Source organism: Trichechus manatus, unplaced genomic scaffold (assembly GCF_000243295.1).
Source record: "Trichechus manatus latirostris isolate Lorelei unplaced genomic scaffold, TriManLat1.0 scaffold00087, whole genome shotgun sequence".
In the NCBI taxonomy this organism is placed as follows: domain Eukaryota; kingdom Metazoa; phylum Chordata; class Mammalia; order Sirenia; family Trichechidae; genus Trichechus; species Trichechus manatus.
Window position 1 is genome coordinate 3322747 of NW_004444023.1, and position 6745 is coordinate 3329491.

General features: G+C 50.7%; 1 pseudogene; it reads right to left on the reverse strand.

The window, feature by feature from the left end:
- Positions 1–2123: 2123 nt before the first annotated feature.
- On the reverse strand, positions 2124–6726 carry LOC101351080 (sialic acid-binding Ig-like lectin 13; annotated as a pseudogene).
- Positions 6727–6745: the final 19 nt, after the last annotated feature.

A 6745-nucleotide genomic window follows, 5' to 3' on the forward strand; every position in this document is an offset into this window, starting at 1 on the left:
CAGGTCTGTAGCCACTTTCCTGTCTCTGTGACAGCCACTGTCCCACTCTGGCCTGTTCTTAGCAGAACAGCCAAGGAGATCCTATCAAAATGAATGCCCAATCACATTTCCTCAAAGGCTGCCAGATGGTTGCATTGGCCGTCAAGACCCCTCGCAGTCTGTATCATCCTCCCAGCCGCCCCACCGTCCTCTGCCTCCCTGCTTCAAATGTTGGCCTGCTTATCATTTACACAGCACGCCAGGCTGCTTCTCCTCAGAGCCATTGTGCGCACTGTTCCTCTTTCCTGCCTTCCTGCGATCCTTTGCTCTCAGGCACACAGAGCCTCCTTCCTCTCCTCCCTCAGCCCTGTGCTATCCGGTGTGGAAACCCCTCCCGCATATGCCTTCCGCTCCTGTCCCTGCACTGCTGTTCTCCAAACATACGTCACCAGCCACTGGGCGGTAATTTGATTTATTATTTATAGCTTTTTATCTCTGCCCGTGTCTCCAGAACGACAGCCACTGGATGACAGAGGTTTTTGAAGTTGTGTCCACCAGTGCAATCCTGGCACCTATGACAGTGTCCACACATAGTAGGTGTTCAATAGTACTTGCTGACGGTGTCTAAGAATAAATGACTTCACTCCTCTGATCAAAACCATACCTGGAATGTTACACACACATACCACATACGCATGCATGTATATATACAGACACACATACACGTGCATACCTACACTTGCATACATATAAATATGTACATGCATACTCATACACGTACATATATACAAATGCTTACATACACATATGTAAATACACCTGTGTGCATGCACACGTGCATGTATACATATGCACACACGTGCATATGCATACCTACGTATACACGTGCATGCATGAATACATACATACAAGCATGCATACACACACATACATATAGATGCACACATACATACACACGTATATACACATATCCAAATACATACACATACATATGCACATATACACACATGCATACACGCATATACACTTATGAACACACATACGTATACACATACATACCCGCATACATACACATGCACACATACATACATATGAATATATACACACATGCATGCATACACACATACCAAAACACACACAAACAACTGGTTGACATTTGAGACAGAGTCTGAAGGACAAACAAGACTTGCAAAGGCAGAAATGGGGAAGGAAGGGCATTTCAGGAGAAGGAACTGCCAGTGCAAAGTCATAGAGACACAAGAGGGCTTGGCCGGGTTGGGTGTGGTGAGACATTGGTGATGCAGGGGGAGGGAGGGGTCTGGCTGGAGGGTCCAGCAGGGGCAGGTCATGCGAGGCCTTGAAGTCCAGGCTGTGGCGTTTGCACCTCATTCTCCAGCAAAGGAGAGGTAACATCAGTGTTCACACGTTGCAGGAACTGAAAGATAATTGCACCTGGAAACACAGTCTGGAGTCCTGTGTATTGAAGGAGACAGGAGGCAGGGAGGTGAGGTGGGTTCAGTGATGGAGGGAAGAGATGAGGCCGCAGGAATGACCAGGGTCAGAATGGAGAGAAGGGCATCACCATGATCTGTGCTGAGGAGGAAGAATGGATAAGGTGAGTGAATTATTAGATCTTGGAGATGGAAGGGAGGACAGAGTGGAGAAAGACATCCTGGTTTCTGTCTTGAGAGACTGCAGTCAGCTGAGTCATTAGTGAGCTGGGACACAGCAGCAGCAGTGGATTGGGGAGAAGATGGGTAGCTCAATGCTGGCCGTGCTGAAAGGAGCAATCATGGGGGCCTTCCTGGGAGAGGTGTCCAGTTGGGACAATGGGAGGTGAGACGCTCATGTCACTCACCTGAGAAACTAACCCAGGAATGTGTTTGCATCCTCAGTGCCTGTGTCCTCCTTGCCCACTGCTGGCCCAGTCACTCTCTTCCTGTGGGGTCTCACGCTGAGTGAAGACAGCAGAGAGCCTCTCAGTCGGCCAGATCGGAGGCAGTGGGCAGACAGACCCTCTGTTCTCTCTCAAGGGGCTGGAGGCTGACTGAGGAGGGACAGGACTAGATTCCCCCAGACTTCCTGATGAGAGCTGGGACTTTCCTTCCTGGACATTCGGGCCGGGTGGGTGATGTGGGGAATTCTCACCACCAGTTTATCCTCCCACCCGGCCACAGGACCCCTTGACCCATTGGGGTCCCTCCAGAACTGGGGTTCTGGGATTCAGCAACCTGACCCCTGCCCTCTCCACATCTCCTTTCCTCCTGGGGTGGTGCTCCCACGGAGAAGGTGAGGCAGAGGCAGAGGAGCAGGGTCTTGACCGCAGCTGCCACGGTGGCCACCAGAACCACTTCCGCCATGGGCCCTGGTGTCCCTGCAGGAGAGCACGAGGAGGACTGAGTCACCTCCCACACCGCACTCCTGTGTCCTTCAGCTCTCAACAGGACTGGACATTTGTTCTCCAGGACTATCCTGCATCACTGCATGGGGACCACAGGCACCCAGGCCTTACCCCACCACACCCTGACATCCAGCAGGTGGACAGAGGGCTCTGGGTCCCGTGGGCGTTTGGATTTCACAGGTGAGTCTAAGCCCAGAGGCGGGGTCCCTGCTGACCTACAGGGGGCTGTTTGCTCAGCAGATGAGCTGGAGGTCACTGGGGTGGGGGGAAGCCCCTTGGTGCTCACTCTGCACAGAGAGATGCAGAGTGGCGTTTGACTTCCCCTTTGTCATCCTTCTGAACCCGATGTAGCGCCAGGATCCTGGGGTCCGAGGGTTGTGAGGAGCTCGGGGGCGGCTACCCCAGGCCCAGCTCAGCGTGGCTGGGGGGCTGCTCTAGGGGACACAGAAGAGTGCAGGGGTTCCCCTTCTAGGACTTGAAGCGATGAGCCGTTCCCCAGATATTCTCTACATTTCATTTCTGGGGGGAGAGGGAGACAGAGATAAGGAGATACACAGAAAGAGATAAAGACAGGGACAGAGAAAGACAGAGAGGCAGAGAGAGATACAGAGAGACACACAGAGAGACAGACACACACAGAGAGAGACAAGAGAGAGAGATAGAGCTGACCCCAGGTCTGGAGCTCTGAAGCCCCATCTCCTTCTCACCATTTATTGTATTGTTATTTATTTATTTATTTTTGGATAGGGGAGAGGGATCTCTACAGGTAAACAGCGTTATTAAGATATAATTCACATACTATACGATTTTTTTTTTATTTTGTATTTTTTCGTAAATTCAGACATGCAATAACCCATTGCCGTGGAGTCCATTCCAACTCCTGGTGACCCCGTGTGTTACAGAGTAGAACTGTGCTCCATGAGGTTGTCTTGGCTATCATCTTTACGGAAGGAGATTGCCAGGCATTTCTTCCACAGTGCCGCTGGGTGGGTTTGAACTGCCAACCTTTAGGTTAGTAGTCGAACGCAATCCATTTCTGCCACCCAGGGACCTTACCACCCGCTGAAAGTGTACAACTCAACAGTTTTTAGTCTATGCACAGAGTTGGGCAACCGTCACCACAATCAACGGTAGCACGTTTTCAACACCCTAAAAAGAAACCCTGTGCCCATTAAGCGGTCACTTCCCATTTCCACCCCAACCTCATCAGTACTGAAAACCAGCAGTCATTGTGACCCCATGTGTGTCAGAGTAGAACCGTGCTCCACAGGGCTCTCCATGGCTGATTTTCAGAAGTACAGCATCATGCCTTTCTTCCTTGACACCTCTGGGTGGACTTGAACCACCAACCTTTCGGTCAGCAGCTGAATGTGTCAACCGTTTGCACCACCAGGGGACTGCCCTGGTTAACGGTCCCTCCTGAGAACAGGCAGCCTCCCCATCCAACATTCTCTGATCTTCTATCCAATCTCACCACCTTTTCATCCCATTTCCCACACTTTTTCTCTGGCCTTGTTTACTCTCGTCCCTATAAAGGAAAAATACTTTTTTTCTAACTCTTGAGACGTTGGTGGATTTCTGAGAGTTCTCCCTATTGCAATAGTTCTTCCTCCCTATCAAAGTCTGGACCTGCATGATTTTTTTTATTGTGGTGAACATGTACACAGCAAAGCACACGCCATCTCAGCCATTTCCACGTGCACAATTCAGCGTCACTGGTTACATTCTCCAAGTCGTGCAACCATTGTCACTGTCCTTTTCTGAACATTCCACCACCATTGACATAAACTCAACGCCCCTAATGTTGCTGTTGCTGTGGAGTCCATTCTAACTGATGGTGACCCCATGTGTGCAGAGCAGAACTGCCCCATAGGGTTTTCAAGGCTGTGACTTTTCAGAAGCAGATTGCCAGGCCTGTCTTCGGGGCACCTCTGGGCGAGTCCGAATCGCCACACTTTGGCTGGTAGTCGAGCGCTTAACTGTTTTTGCCCCCCAGGGACTCCTGCCCCCTAATGGGTGTGCATTTTATCTGACAGCTTCCAGACCCTGGCTTGGCTCCGTGATATCGGAGTCCTGCTCCCATCACAGTTATGGGAAGGGGCCTCCTGTCCTATCTGTGCAGTTTCCTCGGAGCAAGCTGATGGTCAGGTTCTGGGGTGCATCTGGCACAGAGAGATGAGGTGAGGGATGGAGTTAGAGCAGCCCTGTCCCTCGGGAGCTACAGAAACAGGAAGTCAAGGAGGCCTGTGTCCTTTCTGCAACCCTGCCCAACAACCCATGACCCCAGGGTGCAGGTGCCATTTCCCCCTTCCTCCCTTCCCCCATGAGCACTCACAGGAGACATTGAGTGTGACGGTCCTCTCTGTGGTCACCCCAGCTCCGGGGAGGGTCACCCGACAGGTGAGATTGGTGCTGTGGTCCTGGGGGCCAGGGGTCAGCGTGATCACCGGGGAGTCATAGGCCCCAGAGTGGGATCCCTGGGACCTGAGGGCAGCGCCTGTCCAGCAGAAGGTGAGGGGTGTCCCCCTGTCACAGGCCCAGGGCACAGAGCACATCATATGGCTGGGGTGGCCGGACTCCAGGGACCCCATGATGATGTTGGGGACATTTGTCAGCGCTGGGAGGAGAGAGGAGGAGAAAGTTCTGGAACTAGAGAGCGGTGATGGTCGTAGAACATTGTGAATGTACTTGTTTGCTGCCATCAGACCCAACTCATGGTGACCCCACGCACAATGGGATCAGGTCGTTGTGATCCAGAGGGTTTTCACTGGCTCTCTAGGCCTTTCTTCCCAGTTTGTCTTAGTATCGAAGCTTCTCTAAAACCTATTTAGCACCATAGTGACAGACAAGCCTCCACTGACAGACGGGTCGTGGATGTGCATGAGATACATAGGCCAGAAATTGAAGCCAGTTCTCCCGCATGAAAGGTGAGAATTCTACCACTGTATCGCCACCATTCCCTTCGAAGGTACTTGTTATTGTTGTTGGTTGCTGTCAAGTCAGTTCTGACTCACGGTGACTCCATGTGTGCAGAGTAGAACTGCTCCACAGGGTTTCCTAGTCTGTGAACTTTCCGAAGCAGATCACCAGGCCTTTCCTCCGAGGCACCTCTGGGTGGATTTGAACCACCAACCTTTCAGCTGGTAGTCGAGCACTTAACCATTTGCACCACCCGGGCACTAAATGCCGCTGAATTGTACACTTTAAAATAGTTAAAATGATACATTTTATGTTACGTGTGTTTTACCACAATTTAAAAAAAGGTTAAAAAACAAACAAAAAATCATTAAACAGAATGTAGAACATTTTCTTTATAGACTGCGTTATGCCAACTGAGCTAGATGTTCCCCGAGACCATGTTTCCCAAGGCCATCAGCTTAGTAATTTGGTCCCTCAGGGAGTTTGGATGTGTCTATGGAGCTTCCATAACCTTGTCTTGGACTAGCTGTGCTGGCTTCCCCACTATTGTGTACTGTCTTTAATGAGAAGCCAGCTTGTTCTGTAAACCTTCGTCTAAAGTACAATTAAAAAAAAAGAAAGAAATATTAAACAACTTTCAGAAAAGGAGGGTGCGAATGGTTGCACAACTCAAAGAATGTCACTGAATTGTACATGTGGAAATTGTTGAATTGGTGTATATTCTGCTGGGTATACTCTCAACAACAACAACAAAAATTTAAATAAAGAAAAAGAAAGCATTGCAACAGAGACACAGGACCCCAATGTGTGCCCCTGAGAGAGGCTTCTACCCCCTCCTGAATGAACCACACTCCACCATCCCCCCTGTAAAGACAGGGAGAGAAGAATTCCTTGTCCCTCGCGTCAATACCTTGTGACCATTCCATATCTGTCACATTCACGGTGAGCTTTTTCTTGTGATTGAACTTCTTCCTTCCTCTCTCCAGCCGGAAGATGTATTCCCCACCGTCCTCCTTCTGGGCACCTGTGATGTGCAGGGAGCAGTTGTTGGCCTGGGGGTCCCTGAGGAGCTCGAATCGGCCTTCAGTCTCCCTTTTTACTTCCCTCTGTGGATTGTTTGTGGCCACTGGAACATCCTCTTCGTGACTGATGTTATTGGCCCCTTTCCAGAACCAGTAGATGAGAACTGGGTCAGAGCGGTTCCAGCCATCTGGAGGGTAGGAGACGGTTCAGGGTATGAAGACACACAGGCTCTCCTGCACTGTCACCAAATTTTGCACCTGCAGCTGGTGTCTGTCATCCATAGCCTGGGACACTAGGGGAGACCGAGGCTTAGTGGGAGCCCCAGCCCCAGCCTGAGACTCCCAGGCTCCAATACACTCAATCCTCCACAACAGGGGCAGCAATAGAAGCAGCAGCGGCAGCATCTCTATAGTTGGAGGAGCT